The following is a 16,934-nucleotide window of genomic DNA, read 5'->3' as shown; positions in this document are numbered from 1 at the left end:
CTGCATTTTTGGTGAAATGTGGCAGAGCGAGAGCAATGTTTGTCAAAACATGACACATCCCTAAAATCTGTCTTCTCATACAAATGTCTATAGCTTCAGAACGGTTTGACCTACAAAATAGTTTTCCCATTCTTTGGAAAGGGGAGACTCTCACAAACACAATGCTGTTCTCAGTTTTGCTCTACGACCCCCACAAGTGTCAAGGGACTCGTCTGAAGGTAACCTATGTCCCGGTAAAAGGACAGGTTTTTTAACCAAGGAAGAAATTAATACATGTTGTGCGATGCTGAACCCACTAGTGCAGAGCACAATGGATTAGCAGTCCATTGCCTTAATCACTTGTCCACCTGGTCCTGCGCTCCAGTGGTAGCAGTCGCCCCTCCAACCAGTTGCCCAAGATCCGCCTGTCTCACATTGTTAAAGGCTCTTCAAAAGGGCTCGTCCGGGATTTGAAACCGGGACCTCTCGCACCCTAAGCGAGAATCATACCCCTAGACCAAAGAGCCATTTATTTCAAGACCTTGTTTTGCAGTCGCCAGCAATGACGGTGAGAATATGCATTGACAGGTCGATGTTGCCAGGCCACAGTGGATCACGTGAGTGTTGGTGGTATACTTGTTAGCATAGCTATCTTCCAAGCAGTTGACCAGGTTTCAGTTCAAATACTCTGTAATTCATCTCCTGAGTCTTTCAGATTCAATCTTCATTAGCTGTAACAGCAAGAAACAAATGAAGAAAGAGCTAAATGTAGATTTTAACAATTAAAAAGTAGACATCAAAATCAATTGGATCTAATTTCATTTGATCCGATTGACGCACCGGTATGTGAATAAAAAAACAAAAAAACATTGGAATCTCTCAGTTTTAAATTAGAAATGTCACACATTTTGCACTGGATGCTTCTCAGTCCTACCATAACTGCTGATGTTACACCTCTGCATTTTTGGTGAAATGTGGCAGAGCGAGAGCAATGTTTGTCAAAACATGACACATCCCTAAAATCTGTCTTCTCATACAAATGTCTATAGCTTCAGAACGGTTTGACCTACAAAATAGTTTGCCCATTCTTTGGAAAGGGGAGACTCTCACAAACACAATGCTGTTCTCAGTTTTGCTCTACGACCCCCACAAGTGTCAAGGGACTCGTCTGAAGGTAACCTATGTCCCGGTAAAAGGACAGGTTTTTTAACCAAGGAAGAAATTAATACATGTTGTGCGATGCTGAACCCACTAGTGCAGAGCACAATGGATTAGCAGTCCATTGCCTTAATCACTTGTCCACCTGGTCCTGCGCTCCAGTGGTAGCAGTCGCCCCTCCAACCAGTTGCCCAAGATCCGCCTGTCTCACATTGTTAAAGGCTCTTCAAAAGGGCTCGTCCGGGATTTGAAACCGGGACCTCTCGCACCCTAAGCGAGAATCATACCCCTAGACCAAAGAGCCATTTATTTCAAGACCTTGTTTTGCAGTCGCCAGCAATGACGGTGAGAATATGCATTGACAGGTCGATGTTGCCAGGCCACAGTGGATCACGTGAGTGTTGGTGGTATACTTGTTAGCATAGCTATCTTCCAAGCAGTTGACCAGGTTTCAGTTCAAATACTCTGTAATTCATCTCCTGAGTCTTTCAGATTCAATCTTCATTAGCTGTAACAGCAAGAAACAAATGAAGAAAGAGCTAAATGTAGATTTTAACAATTAAAAAGTAGACATCAAAATCAATTGGATCTAATTTCATTTGATCCGATTGACGCACCGGTATGTGAATAAAAAAACAAAAAAACATTGGAATCTCTCAGTTTTAAATTAGAAATGTCACACATTTTGCACTGGATGCTTCTCAGTCCTACCATAACTGCTGATGTTACACCTCTGCATTTTTGGTGAAATGTGGCAGAGCGAGAGCAATGTTTGTCAAAACATGACACATCCCTAAAATCTGTCTTCTCATACAAATGTCTATAGCTTCAGAACGGTTTGACCTACAAAATAGTTTGCCCATTCTTTGGAAAGGGGAGACTCTCACAAACACAATGCTGTTCTCAGTTTTGCTCTACGACCCCCACAAGTGTCAAGGGACTCGTCTGAAGGTAACCTATGTCCCGGTAAAAGGACAGGTTTTTTAACCAAGGAAGAAATTAATACATGTTGTGCGATGCTGAACCCACTAGTGCAGAGCACAATGGATTAGCAGTCCATTGCCTTAATCACTTGTCCACCTGGTCCTGCGCTCCAGTGGTAGCAGTCGCCCCTCCAACCAGTTGCCCAAGATCCGCCTGTCTCACATTGTTAAAGGCTCTTCAAAAGGGCTCGTCCGGGATTTGAACCCGGGACCTCTCGCACCCAAAGCGAGAATCATACCCCTAGACCAACAAGCCATTTATTTCAAGACATTGTTTTGCAGTCGCCAGCAATGACGGTGAGAATATGCATTGACAGGTCGATGTTGCCAGGCCACAGTGGATCACGTGAGTGTTGGTGGTATACTTGTGAGCATAGCTATCTTCCAAGCAGTTGACCAGGTTTCAGTTCAAATACTCTGTAATTCATCTGCTGAGTCTTTCAGATTCAATCTTCATTAGCTGTAACAGCAAGAAACAAATGAAGAAATAGCTAAATGTAGATTTTAACAATTAAAAAGTTGACATCAAAATCAATTGGATCTCATTTCATTTGATCCGATTGACGCACCGGTATGTGAATAAAAAAACAAAAAAACATTGGAATCTCTCAGTTTTAAATTAGAAATGTCACACATTTTGCACTGGATGCTTCTCAGTCCTACCATAACTGCTGATGTTACACCTCTGCATTTTTGGTGAAATGTGGCAGAGCGAGAGCAATGTTTGTCAAAACATGACACATCCCTAAAATCTGTCTTCTCATACAAATGTCTATAGCTTCAGAACGGTTTGACCTACAAAATGGTTTGCCCATTCTTTGGAAAGGGGAGACTCTCACAAACACAATGCTGTTCTCAGTTTTGCTCTACGACCCCCACAAGTGTCAAGGGACTTGTCTGAAGGTAACCTATGTCCCGGTAAAAGGACAGGTTTTTTAACCAAGGAAGAAATTAATACATGTTGTGCAATGCTGAACCCACTAGTGCAGAGCACAATGGATTAGCAATCCATTACCTTAATCACTTGTCCACCTGGTCCTGCGCTCCAGTGGTAGCAGTCGCCCCTCCAACCAGTTGCCCAAGATCCGCCTGTCTCACATTGTTAAAGGCTCTTCAAAAGGGCTCGTCCGGGATTTGAACCCGGGACCTCTCGCACCCAAAGCGAGAATCATACCCCGAGACCAACGAGCCATTTATTTCAAGACATTGTTTTGCAGTCGCCAGCAATGACGGTGAGAATATGCATTGACAGGTCGATGTTGCCAGGCCACAGTGGATCACGTGAGTGTTGGTGGTATACTTGTGAGCATAGCTATCTTCCAAGCAGTTGACCAGGTTTCAGTTCAAATACTCTGTAATTCATCTGCTGAGTCTTTCAGATTCAATCTTCATTAGCTGTAACAGCAAGAAACAAATGAAGAAATAGCTAAATGTAGATTTTAACAATTAAAAAGTTGACATCAAAATCAATTGGATCTCATTTCATTTGATCCGATTGACGCACCGGTATGTGAATAAAAAAACAAAAAAACATTGGAATCTCTCAGTTTTAAATTAGAAATGTCACACATTTTGCACTGGATGCTTCTCAGTCCTACCATAACTGCTGATGTTACACCTCTGCATTTTTGGTGAAATGTGGCAGAGCGAGAGCAATGTTTGTCAAAACATGACACATCCCTAAAATCTGTCTTCTCATACAAATGTCTATAGCTTCAGAACGGTTTGACCTACAAAATGGTTTGCCCATTCTTTGGAAAGGGGAGACTCTCACAAACACAATGCTGTTCTCAGTTTTGCTCTACGACCCCCACAAGTGTCAAGGGACTTGTCTGAAGGTAACCTATGTCCCGGTAAAAGGACAGGTTTTTTAACCAAGGAAGAAATTAATACATGTTGTGCGATGCTGAACCCACTAGTGCAGAGCACAATGGATTAGCAATCCATTACCTTAATCACTTGTCCACCTGGTCCTGCGCTCCAGTGGTAGCAGTCGCCCCTCCAACCAGTTGCCCAAGATCCGCCTGTCTCACATTGTTAAAGGCTCTTCAAAAGGGCTCGTCCGGGATTTGAACCCGGGACCTCTCGCACCCAAAGCGAGAATCATACCCCGAGACCAACGAGCCATTTATTTCAAGACATTGTTTTGCCGTCGCCAGCAATGACGGTGAGAATATGCATTGACAGGTCGATGTTGCCAGGCCACAGTGGATCACGTGAGTGTTGGTGGTATACTTGTGAGCATAGCTATCTTCCAAGCAGTTGACCAGGTTTCAGTTCAAATACTCTGTAATTCATCTGCTGAGTCTTTCAGATTCAATCTTCATTAGCTGTAACAGCAAGAAACAAATGAAGAAAGAACTAAATGTAGATTTTAACAATTAAAAAGTAGACATCAAAATCAATTGGATCTAATTTCATTTGATCCGATTGACGCACCGGTATGTGAATAAAAAAACAAAAAAACATTGGAATCTCTCAGTTTTAAATTAGAAATGTCACACATTTTGCACTGGATGCTTCTCAGTCCTACCATAACTGCTGATGTTACACCTCTGCATTTTTGGTGAAATGTGGCAGAGCGAGAGCAATGTTTGTCAAAACATGACACATCCCTAAAATCTGTCTTCTCATACAAATGTCTATAGCTTCAGAACGGTTTGACCTACAAAATAGTTTGCCCATTCTTTGGAAAGGGGAGACTCTCACAAACACAATGCTGTTCTCAGTTTTGCTCTACGACCCCCACAAGTGTCAAGGGACTCGTCTGAAGGTAACCTATGTCCCGGTAAAAGGACAGGTTTTTTAACCAAGGAAGAAATTAATACATGTTGTGCGATGCTGAACCCACTAGTGCAGAGCACAATGGATTAGCAGTCCATTGCCTTAATCACTTGTCCACCTGGTCCTGCGCTCCAGTGGTAGCAGTCGCCCCTCCAACCAGTTGCCCAAGATCCGCCTGTCTCACATTGTTAAAGGCTCTTCAAAAGGGCTCGTCCGGGATTTGAACCCGGGACCTCTCGCACCCAAAGCGAGAATCATACCCCTAGACCAACAAGCCATTTATTTCAAGACATTGTTTTGCAGTCGCCAGCAATGACGGTGAGAATATGCATTGACAGGTCGATGTTGCCAGGCCACAGTGGATCACGTGAGTGTTGGTGGTATACTTGTGAGCATAGCTATCTTCCAAGCAGTTGACCAGGTTTCAGTTCAAATACTCTGTAATTCATCTGCTGAGTCTTTCAGATTCAATCTTCATTAGCTGTAACAGCAAGAAACAAATGAAGAAATAGCTAAATGTAGATTTTAACAATTAAAAAGTTGACATCAAAATCAATTGGATCTCATTTCATTTGATCCGATTGACGCACCGGTATGTGAATAAAAAAACAAAAAAACATTGGAATCTCTCAGTTTTAAATTAGAAATGTCACACATTTTGCACTGGATGCTTCTCAGTCCTACCATAACTGCTGATGTTACACCTCTGCATTTTTGGTGAAATGTGGCAGAGCGAGAGCAATGTTTGTCAAAACATGACACATCCCTAAAATCTGTCTTCTCATACAAATGTCTATAGCTTCAGAACGGTTTGACCTACAAAATGGTTTGCCCATTCTTTGGAAAGGGGAGACTCTCACAAACACAATGCTGTTCTCAGTTTTGCTCTACGACCCCCACAAGTGTCAAGGGACTCGTCTGAAGGTAACCTATGTCCCGGTAAAAGGACAGGTTTTTTAACCAAGGAAGAAATTAATACATGTTGTGCGATGCTGAACCCACTAGTGCAGAGCACAATGGATTAGCAGTCCATTGCCTTAATCACTTGTCCACCTGGTCCTGCGCTCCAGTGGTAGCAGTCGCCCCTCCAACCAGTTGCCCAAGATCCGCCTGTCTCACATTGTTAAAGGCTCTTCAAAAGGGCTCGTCCGGGATTTGAACCCGGGACCTCTCGCACCCAAAGCGAGAATCATACCCCTAGACCAAAGAGCCATTTATTTCAAGACATTGTTTTGCAGTCGCCAGCAATGACGGTGAGAATGTGCATTGACAGGTCGATGTTGCCAGGCCACAGCGGATCACGTGAGTGTTGGTGGTATACTTGTTAGCATAGCTATCTTCCAAGCAGTTGACCAGGTTTCAGTTCAAATACTCTGTAATTCATCTCCTGAGTCTTTCAGATTCAATCTTCATTAGCTGTAACAGCAAGAAACAAATGAAGAAAGAGCTAAATGTAGATTTTAACAATTAAAAAGTAGACATCAAAATCAATTGGATCTAATTTCATTTGATCCGATTGACGCACCGGTATGTGAATAAAAAAACAAAAAAACATTGGAATCTCTCAGTTTTAAATTAGAAATGTCACACATTTTGCACTGGATGCTTCTCAGTCCTACCATAACTGCTGATGTTACACCTCTGCATTTTTGGTGAAATGTGGCAGAGCGAGAGCAATGTTTGTCAAAACATGACACATCCCTAAAATCTGTCTTCTCATACAAATGTCTATAGCTTCAGAACGGTTTGACCTACAAAATAGTTTGCCCATTCTTTGGAAAGGGGAGACTCTCACAAACACAATGCTGTTCTCAGTTTTGCTCTACGACCCCCACAAGTGTCAAGGGACTTGTCTGAAGGTAACCTATGTCCCGGTAAAAGGACAGGTTTTTTAACCAAGGAAGAAATTAATACATGTTGTGCGATGCTGAACCCACTAGTGCAGAGCACAATGGATTAGCAATCCATTACCTTAATCACTTGTCCACCTGGTCCTGCGCTCCAGTGGTAGCAGTCGCCCCTCCAACCAGTTGCCCAAGATCCGCCTGTCTCACATTGTTAAAGGCTCTTCAAAAGGGCTCGTCCGGGATTTGAACCCGGGACCTCTCGCACCCAAAGCGAGAATCATACCCCGAGACCAACGAGCCATTTATTTCAAGGCATTGTTTTGCCGTCTCCAGCAATGACGGTGAGAATATGCATTGACAGGTCGATGTTGCCAGGCCACAGTGGATCACGTGAGTGTTGGTGGTATACTTGTGAGCATAGCTATCTTCCAAGCAGTTGACCAGGTTTCAGTTCAAATACTCTGTAATTCATCTGCTGAGTCTTTCAGATTCAATCTTCATTAGCTGTAACAGCAAGAAACAAATGAAGAAAGAGCTAAATGTAGATTTTAACAATTAAAAAGTAGACATCAAAATCAATTGGATCTCATTTCATTTGATCCGATTGACGCACCGGTATGTGAATAAAAAAACAAAAAAACATTGGAATCTCTCAGTTTTAAATTAGAAATGTCACACATTTTGCACTGGATGCTTCTCAGTCCTACCATAACTGCTGATGTTACACCTCTGCATTTTTGGTGAAATGTGGCAGAGCGAGAGCAATGTTTGTCAAAACATGACACATCCCTAAAATCTGTCTTCTCATACAAATGTCTATAGCTTCAGAACGGTTTGACCTACAAAATAGTTTTCCCATTCTTTGGAAAGGGGAGACTCTCACAAACACAATGCTGTTCTCAGTTTTGCTCTACGACCCCCACAAGTGTCAAGGGACTCGTCTGAAGGTAACCTATGTCCCGGTAAAAGGACAGGTTTTTTAACCAAGGAAGAAATTAATACATGTTGTGCGATGCTGAACCCACTAGTGCAGAGCACAATGGATTAGCAGTCCATTGCCTTAATCACTTGTCCACCTGGTCCTGCGCTCCAGTGGTAGCAGTCGCCCCTCCAACCAGTTGCCCAAGATCCGCCTGTCTCACATTGTTAAAGGCTCTTCAAAAGGGCTCGTCCGGGATTTGAAACCGGGACCTCTCGCACCCTAAGCGAGAATCATACCCCTAGACCAAAGAGCCATTTATTTCAAGACCTTGTTTTGCAGTCGCCAGCAATGACGGTGAGAATATGCATTGACAGGTCGATGTTGCCAGGCCACAGTGGATCACGTGAGTGTTGGTGGTATACTTGTGAGCATAGCTATCTTCCAAGCAGTTGACCAGGTTTCAGTTCAAATACTCTGTAATTCATCTGCTGAGTCTTTCAGATTCAATCTTCATTAGCTGTAACAGCAAGAAACAAATGAAGAAAGAACTAAATGTAGATTTTAACAATTAAAAAGTAGACATCAAAATCAATTGGATCTAATTTCATTTGATCCGATTGACGCACCGGTATGTGAATAAAAAAACAAAAAAACATTGGAATCTCTCAGTTTTAAATTAGAAATGTCACACATTTTGCACTGGATGCTTCTCAGTCCTACCATAACTGCTGATGTTACACCTCTGCATTTTTGGTGAAATGTGGCAGAGCGAGAGCAATGTTTGTCAAAACATGACACATCCCTAAAATCTGTCTTCTCATACAAATGTCTATAGCTTCAGAACGGTTTGACCTACAAAATAGTTTGCCCATTCTTTGGAAAGGGGAGACTCTCACAAACACAATGCTGTTCTCAGTTTTGCTCTACGACCCCCACAAGTGTCAAGGGACTCGTCTGAAGGTAACCTATGTCCCGGTAAAAGGACAGGTTTTTTAACCAAGGAAGAAATTAATACATGTTGTGCGATGCTGAACCCACTAGTGCAGAGCACAATGGATTAGCAGTCCATTGCCTTAATCACTTGTCCACCTGGTCCTGCGCTCCAGTGGTAGCAGTCGCCCCTCCAACCAGTTGCCCAAGATCCGCCTGTCTCACATTGTTAAAGGCTCTTCAAAAGGGCTCGTCCGGGATTTGAACCCGGGACCTCTCGCACCCAAAGCGAGAATCATACCCCTAGACCAACAAGCCATTTATTTCAAGACATTGTTTTGCAGTCGCCAGCAATGACGGTGAGAATATGCATTGACAGGTCGATGTTGCCAGGCCACAGTGGATCACGTGAGTGTTGGTGGTATACTTGTGAGCATAGCTATCTTCCAAGCAGTTGACCAGGTTTCAGTTCAAATACTCTGTAATTCATCTGCTGAGTCTTTCAGATTCAATCTTCATTAGCTGTAACAGCAAGAAACAAATGAAGAAATAGCTAAATGTAGATTTTAACAATTAAAAAGTTGACATCAAAATCAATTGGATCTCATTTCATTTGATCCGATTGACGCACCGGTATGTGAATAAAAAAACAAAAAAACATTGGAATCTCTCAGTTTTAAATTAGAAATGTCACACATTTTGCACTGGATGCTTCTCAGTCCTACCATAACTGCTGATGTTACACCTCTGCATTTTTGGTGAAATGTGGCAGAGCGAGAGCAATGTTTGTCAAAACATGACACATCCCTAAAATCTGTCTTCTCATACAAATGTCTATAGCTTCAGAACGGTTTGACCTACAAAATGGTTTGCCCATTCTTTGGAAAGGGGAGACTCTCACAAACACAATGCTGTTCTCAGTTTTGCTCTACGACCCCCACAAGTGTCAAGGGACTTGTCTGAAGGTAACCTATGTCCCGGTAAAAGGACAGGTTTTTTAACCAAGGAAGAAATTAATACATGTTGTGCGATGCTGAACCCACTAGTGCAGAGCACAATGGATTAGCAATCCATTACCTTAATCACTTGTCCACCTGGTCCTGCGCTCCAGTGGTAGCAGTCGCCCCTCCAACCAGTTGCCCAAGATCCGCCTGTCTCACATTGTTAAAGGCTCTTCAAAAGGGCTCGTCCGGGATTTGAACCCGGGACCTCTCGCACCCAAAGCGAGAATCATACCCCGAGACCAACGAGCCATTTATTTCAAGACATTGTTTTGCCGTCGCCAGCAATGACGGTGAGAATATGCATTGACAGGTCGATGTTGCCAGGCCACAGTGGATCACGTGAGTGTTGGTGGTATACTTGTGAGCATAGCTATCTTCCAAGCAGTTGACCAGGTTTCAGTTCAAATACTCTGTAATTCATCTGCTGAGTCTTTCAGATTCAATCTTCATTAGCTGTAACAGCAAGAAACAAATGAAGAAAGAACTAAATGTAGATTTTAACAATTAAAAAGTAGACATCAAAATCAATTGGATCTAATTTCATTTGATCCGATTGACGCACCGGTATGTGAATAAAAAAACAAAAAAACATTGGAATCTCTCAGTTTTAAATTAGAAATGTCACACATTTTGCACTGGATGCTTCTCAGTCCTACCATAACTGCTGATGTTACACCTCTGCATTTTTGGTGAAATGTGGCAGAGCGAGAGCAATGTTTGTCAAAACATGACACATCCCTAAAATCTGTCTTCTCATACAAATGTCTATAGCTTCAGAACGGTTTGACCTACAAAATAGTTTGCCCATTCTTTGGAAAGGGGAGACTCTCACAAACACAATGCTGTTCTCAGTTTTGCTCTACGACCCCCACAAGTGTCAAGGGACTCGTCTGAAGGTAACCTATGTCCCGGTAAAAGGACAGGTTTTTTAACCAAGGAAGAAATTAATACATGTTGTGCGATGCTGAACCCACTAGTGCAGAGCACAATGGATTAGCAGTCCATTGCCTTAATCACTTGTCCACCTGGTCCTGCGCTCCAGTGGTAGCAGTCGCCCCTCCAACCAGTTGCCCAAGATCCGCCTGTCTCACATTGTTAAAGGCTCTTCAAAAGGGCTCGTCCGGGATTTGAACCCGGGACCTCTCGCACCCAAAGCGAGAATCATACCCCTAGACCAACAAGCCATTTATTTCAAGACATTGTTTTGCAGTCGCCAGCAATGACGGTGAGAATATGCATTGACAGGTCGATGTTGCCAGGCCACAGTGGATCACGTGAGTGTTGGTGGTATACTTGTGAGCATAGCTATCTTCCAAGCAGTTGACCAGGTTTCAGTTCAAATACTCTGTAATTCATCTGCTGAGTCTTTCAGATTCAATCTTCATTAGCTGTAACAGCAAGAAACAAATGAAGAAATAGCTAAATGTAGATTTTAACAATTAAAAAGTTGACATCAAAATCAATTGGATCTCATTTCATTTGATCCGATTGACGCACCGGTATGTGAATAAAACAACAAAAAAACATTGGAATCTCTCAGTTTTAAATTAGAAATGTCACACATTTTGCACTGGATGCTTCTCAGTCCTACCATAACTGCTGATGTTACACCTCTGCATTTTTGGTGAAATGTGGCAGAGCGAGAGCAATGTTTGTCAAAACATGACACATCCCTAAAATCTGTCTTCTCATACAAATGTCTATAGCTTCAGAACGGTTTGACCTACAAAATGGTTTGCCCATTCTTTGGAAAGGGGAGACTCTCACAAACACAATGCTGTTCTCAGTTTTGCTCTACGACCCCCACAAGTGTCAAGGGACTTGTCTGAAGGTAACCTATGTCCCGGTAAAAGGACAGGTTTTTTAACCAAGGAAGAAATTAATACATGTTGTGCGATGCTGAACCCACTAGTGCAGAGCACAATGGATTAGCAATCCATTACCTTAATCACTTGTCCACCTGGTCCTGCGCTCCAGTGGTAGCAGTCGCCCCTCCAACCAGTTGCCCAAGATCCGCCTGTCTCACATTGTTAAAGGCTCTTCAAAAGGGCTCGTCCGGGATTTGAACCCGGGACCTCTCGCACCCAAAGGGAGAATCATACCCCGAGACCAACGAGCCATTTATTTCAAGACATTGTTTTGCCGTCGCCAGCAATGACGGTGAGAATATGCATTGACAGGTCGATGTTGCCAGGCCACAGTGGATCACGTGAGTGTTGGTGGTATACTTGTGAGCATAGCTATCTTCCAAGCAGTTGACCAGGTTTCAGTTCAAATACTCTGTAATTCATCTGCTGAGTCTTTCAGATTCAATCTTCATTAGCTGTAACAGCAAGAAACAAATGAAGAAATAGCTAAATGTAGATTTTAACAATTAAAAAGTTGACATCAAAATCAATTGGATCTCATTTCATTTGATCCGATTGACGCACCGGTATGTGAATAAAAAAACAAAAAAACATTGGAATCTCTCAGTTTTAAATTAGAAATGTCACACATTTTGCACTGGATGCTTCTCAGTCCTACCATAACTGCTGATGTTACACCTCTGCATTTTTGGTGAAATGTGGCAGAGCGAGAGCAATGTTTGTCAAAACATGACACATCCCTAAAATCTGTCTTCTCATACAAATGTCTATAGCTTCAGAACGGTTTGACCTACAAAATGGTTTGCCCATTCTTTGGAAAGGGGAGACTCTCACAAACACAATGCTGTTCTCAGTTTTGCTCTACGACCCCCACAAGTGTCAAGGGACTCGTCTGAAGGTAACCTATGTCCCGGTAAAAGGACAGGTTTTTTAACCAAGGAAGAAATTAATACATGTTGTGCGATGCTGAACCCACTAGTGCAGAGCACAATGGATTAGCAATCCATTACCTTAATCACTTGTCCACCTGGTCCTGCGCTCCAGTGGTAGCAGTCGCCCCTCCAACCAGTTGCCCAAGATCCGCCTGTCTCACATTGTTAAAGGCTCTTCAAAAGGGCTCGTCCGGGATTTGAACCCGGGACCTCTCACACCCAAAGCGAGAATCATACCCCGAGACCAACGAGCCATTTATTTCAAGACATTGTTTTGCCGTCTCCAGCAATGACGGTGAGAATATGCATTGACAGGTCGATGTTGCCAGGCCACAGTGGATCACGTGAGTGTTGGTGGTATACTTGTGAGCATAGCTATCTTCCAAGCAGTTGACCAGGTTTCAGTTCAAATACTCTGTAATTCATCTGCTGAGTCTTTCAGATTCAATCTTCATTAGCTGTAACAGCAAGAAACAAATGAAGAAAGAGCTAAATGTAGATTTTAACAATTAAAAAGTAGACATCAAAATCAATTGGATCTCATTTCATTTGATCCGATTGACGCACCGGTATGTGAATAAAAAAACAAAAAAACATTGGAATCTCTCAGTTTTAAATTAGAAATGTCACACATTTTGCACTGGATGCTTCTCAGTCCTACCATAACTGCTGATGTTACACCTCTGCATTTTTGGTGAAATGTGGCAGAGCGAGAGCAATGTTTGTCAAAACATGACACATCCCTAAAATCTGTCTTCTCATACAAATGTCTATAGCTTCAGAACGGTTTGACCTACAAAATAGTTTGCCCATTCTTTGGAAAGGGGAGACTCTCACAAACACAATGCTGTTCTCAGTTTTGCTCTACGACCCCCACAAGTGTCAAGGGACTCGTCTGAAGGTAACCTATGTCCCGGTAAAAGGACAGGTTTTTTAACCAAGGAAGAAATTAATACATGTTGTGCGATGCTGAACCCACTAGTGCAGAGCACAATGGATTAGCAGTCCATTGCCTTAATCACTTGTCCACCTGGTCCTGCGCTCCAGTGGTAGCAGTCGCCCCTCCAACCAGTTGCCCAAGATCCGCCTGTCTCACATTGTTAAAGGCTCTTCAAAAGGGCTCGTCCGGGATTTGAAACCGGGACCTCTCGCACCCTAAGCGAGAATCATACCCCTAGACCAAAGAGACATTTATTTCAAGACCTTGTTTTGCAGTCGCCAGCAATGACGGTGAGAATATGCATTGACAGGTCGATGTTGCCAGGCCACAGTGGATCACGTGAGTGTTGGTGGTATACTTGTTAGCATAGCTATCTTCCAAGCAGTTGACCAGGTTTCAGTTCAAATACTCTGTAATTCATCTCCTGAGTCTTTCAGATTCAATCTTCATTAGCTGTAACAGCAAGAAACAAATGAAGAAAGAGCTAAATGTAGATTTTAACAATTAAAAAGTAGACATCAAAATCAATTGGATCTAATTTCATTTGATCCGATTGACGCACCGGTATGTGAATAAAAAAACAAAAAAACATTGGAATCTCTCAGTTTTAAATTAGAAATGTCACACATTTTGCACAAATGTCTATAGCTTCAGAACGGTTTGACCTACAAAATAGTTTGCCCATTCTTTGGAAAGGGGAGACTCTCACAAACACAATGCTGTTCTGCGTCAACCTTCTTTAGAACGTTGTTTCAGGCTGCTCCTGTGAAGGGAGCCGGATGAGAGCTGTTTGACTAAGGGGTCTGCCTGCAGCCTCGTTCTCAGTCACGCACTTTCACATGAGAGGTATCTCTAGTTCCATTGCTTTTCTACAGACAATGGAATTCTCCGGTTGGACATTATTGAACATTTCTGATAAAAACATCCTAAAGATTGATTCTATACTTAGTTTGACAAGTTTCTTCGACCTGTAATATAACTTTTTGAACTTTTCGTCCGACTGGACCAGAAAGCGCTTTTGGATTTGTTTACCAAAAGCCCTAACAAAAGAAGCTATTTGGACATAAATGGACATAAATGATGGACATTATTGAACAAAACAAGCATTTATTGTGGAACTGCGATTCCTAGGAGTCTATTCTGATGAAGATCATCAAAGGTAAGTGAATATTTATAATGCTATTTATGACTAATGTTGACTACCCAACATGGCAGATATTTCTCTGGCTGGTTTCTCTGGCTGGTTTGTATCATATTTGTTGTTTATATACTTATATAGCGGATGTGTGTGTTTTAAAAATTCAGCGACACAAGCCTGTTAATCTAAACCAAATATACAGGGTGTTGCATGATGTGATCATTGAGAAAACGGGGACATGTATCCTGCAACGAATTCTGAATTGTCTGTATACGTAATACATAATGTTTTCTTGAAAATAAAAATCCCAAAAATGAAAATGAAATGTTGTCTTTATTTGAAAGTGGCTCATTAACGTTATTGTACCTCAGAGAGGCAAGAAGGATGGCGGAGCAGATGTTGAAAAACATTTATTATAATCCCTCTAACCCTGGGTCTTATGGGGGTAAGGAACGTTTACAGAGAGCTATAGCCGAAGAAACAGGTAGCCGGTTAAGCGATGCTAAAGTGAATGAGTGGTTATCAGAGCAGGATGCGCACACTCTACATAAACCCGTAAGAAAACAATTTCCAAGAAATATAGTTTTTTCTACCCAACCATTGTCCCAATTTCAGGCGGATCTATGTGACATGCAGGCCCTTGCAGATAAAAATGATGGAAATCGCTACATGCTAACGGTTATAGATATTTTCTCTAAAATAGCTTTTGTCAGGGTCTTAAAAAATAAGAGCGGGGCAGAGGTAACCCGGGCCTTTGACTCTATCTTGAAGGAAGGAGGAGCCCCCAAGACTGATGGCGTAAAATAATTTTTTAATAATACTTTTCAGAAACTTATGAAGAAGCACAATATAGTACATTTTGCTACAGGCTCAGATTTGAAAGCTTCAGTTGTTGAACGCTTTAACAGAACTCTGAAGGAGCGGAACCCTCAGAGGTATCTTCTGAAAACTCTTTTCAAGTCTTTAAAAATCTGTATGGTTTGTTCCCCCTTCGCCGTAAGAAAAAAAATACATTTTATATTCATTGTGGGGGACTTGGTGCGTATATCCAAGTTGAGGAGTGTTTTCGACAAAAAATATGAGCAAGGCTACAGCGATGAGTTGTTCACGGTTACCGAATGTCTGCCGCGCATACCCCAGGTCTACAAATTAAAAGATTATGACGGGGAATTTATAGAGGGATCTTTTTATGAGAAGGAATTACAGAAGGTACAGTTAGGTAAAGACAAAATATTTCACGTGGAGGAGATTCTAGATCAAAAGAGAGAAAAGGGCCAAAAATGGGTGCTGGTCCGCGGGACAAACTGGCCCCAACAGTTGGGTATTAGAGCACGATGTGGTGGAGGCATCGGGGGTTAACCTAAACTCTCATGCATGATAAAATACACCATAATTTGTGTGTACACAGGTGTGCATCATGGAACACAGCGACTTCTACCTGACTCTCCCAGGAATGCGTCCGCACATGTATATCGTAATAATCAGAGTTCGAATTATACAACCAATTTTCCAAAGCCTATAGAGTTATCAGAGGCCTGGGAAGTAGGTCTCAGCGAGATGACATACCCCCATAGCTGGTATAATATCAAAGATAAGGACCGTGATTTTTATTGCTTAAAGTTATCAGAACCTGCAAAACTTATTAAGGTTAAAAAAGGGTTCTATATAACCGTCGACAGGATCGTCTCCGAGTTGAATGAACGCCTATCACTGAACAATATGGAAATATTCCTGATGTACAACCCTATACATAAACGTGTACAAATCTCAGGAGATGCTGCCTGGGGAATAAAGACCGGAGGTAATTTAGCCTACATGTTGGGGATGGGTCCCAATAAATGGACGTATGTGAAAGATAAATTATTCCCATTCCCTGCGGATATACATGCAGGATTTTACAACATATTTGTGTATACCGACATCATATCCTATCAAAGGGTCGGAGACAGCTGTGTGCCACTCCTGAGAACGGTTCATATAGACGGAAAGGATGTCACTGACAGTAGTCACTGTCACCTACGACAAGCCACACTACGTACCTGTAAGCAAGAAATATATTGAAAACATTCTTGTTGAGCTTAAAATGGATTGATTGTAAAAATCCACTTTAGACCCACCAAAACCTCTCTACATATATAATATTAGTATTATATATTTTATATACATAATACAAATAAATTAAAAAGGGTTATGGAACACCGACATCTCGACCCTAACCGTTATGTCTCATACTATGTTGATCAAGTGTGTAATGGGTTACCCGGCTATTATGGATCCCCAACCATTTACGGTTCGGGGATAGGAGGTATATTTCGTAACCTCTTTAGGATGGTTTTACTGTTTATGAAGAGAGGCCTCAGCATAGCCAAACCGCATTTAAAATCAGCGGGCAAAAAATATAGTTTTGCACGCCCAATTTTTCAGTTTTTGATTTGTTAAAAAAGTTTGA

The 16,934-nt window shown here is 42.1% G+C and overlaps 10 non-coding genes across 10 annotated transcripts; all 10 read right to left on the bottom strand.

The window, feature by feature from the left end:
- Positions 1-2,304: 2,304 nt before the first annotated feature.
- Positions 2,305-2,376, bottom strand: trnap-ugg. The gene has a single exon. It is a non-coding gene; the product is annotated as a tRNA-Pro (tRNA).
- Positions 2,377-3,239: 863 nt separating this feature from the next.
- On the bottom strand, positions 3,240-3,311 carry trnap-ugg. The gene has a single exon. It is a non-coding gene; the product is annotated as a tRNA-Pro (tRNA).
- Positions 3,312-4,174: 863 nt separating this feature from the next.
- On the bottom strand, positions 4,175-4,246 carry trnap-ugg. The gene has a single exon. It is a non-coding gene; the product is annotated as a tRNA-Pro (tRNA).
- An 863-nt stretch (positions 4,247-5,109) lies between these two features.
- trnap-ugg lies at positions 5,110-5,181 on the bottom strand. The gene has a single exon. It is a non-coding gene; the product is annotated as a tRNA-Pro (tRNA).
- An 863-nt stretch (positions 5,182-6,044) lies between these two features.
- Positions 6,045-6,116, bottom strand: trnap-ugg. Its single transcript has one exon. It is a non-coding gene; the product is annotated as a tRNA-Pro (tRNA).
- Positions 6,117-6,979: 863 nt separating this feature from the next.
- Positions 6,980-7,051, bottom strand: trnap-ugg. Its single transcript has one exon. It is a non-coding gene; the product is annotated as a tRNA-Pro (tRNA).
- A 1,798-nt stretch (positions 7,052-8,849) lies between these two features.
- trnap-ugg lies at positions 8,850-8,921 on the bottom strand. The gene has a single exon. It is a non-coding gene; the product is annotated as a tRNA-Pro (tRNA).
- An 863-nt stretch (positions 8,922-9,784) lies between these two features.
- Positions 9,785-9,856, bottom strand: trnap-ugg. The gene has a single exon. It is a non-coding gene; the product is annotated as a tRNA-Pro (tRNA).
- An 863-nt stretch (positions 9,857-10,719) lies between these two features.
- trnap-ugg lies at positions 10,720-10,791 on the bottom strand. Its single transcript has one exon. It is a non-coding gene; the product is annotated as a tRNA-Pro (tRNA).
- A 1,798-nt stretch (positions 10,792-12,589) lies between these two features.
- Positions 12,590-12,661, bottom strand: trnap-ugg. The gene has a single exon. It is a non-coding gene; the product is annotated as a tRNA-Pro (tRNA).
- Positions 12,662-16,934: the final 4,273 nt, after the last annotated feature.

The sequence above is a fragment of the Oncorhynchus mykiss genome, chromosome 15 (assembly GCF_013265735.2).
Source record: "Oncorhynchus mykiss isolate Arlee chromosome 15, USDA_OmykA_1.1, whole genome shotgun sequence".
Taxonomy (NCBI): Eukaryota; Metazoa; Chordata; class Actinopteri; order Salmoniformes; family Salmonidae; genus Oncorhynchus; species Oncorhynchus mykiss.
Note: the sequence above shows the minus strand (reverse complement) of the source record. Positions and strands in the feature narration are given on the sequence as shown.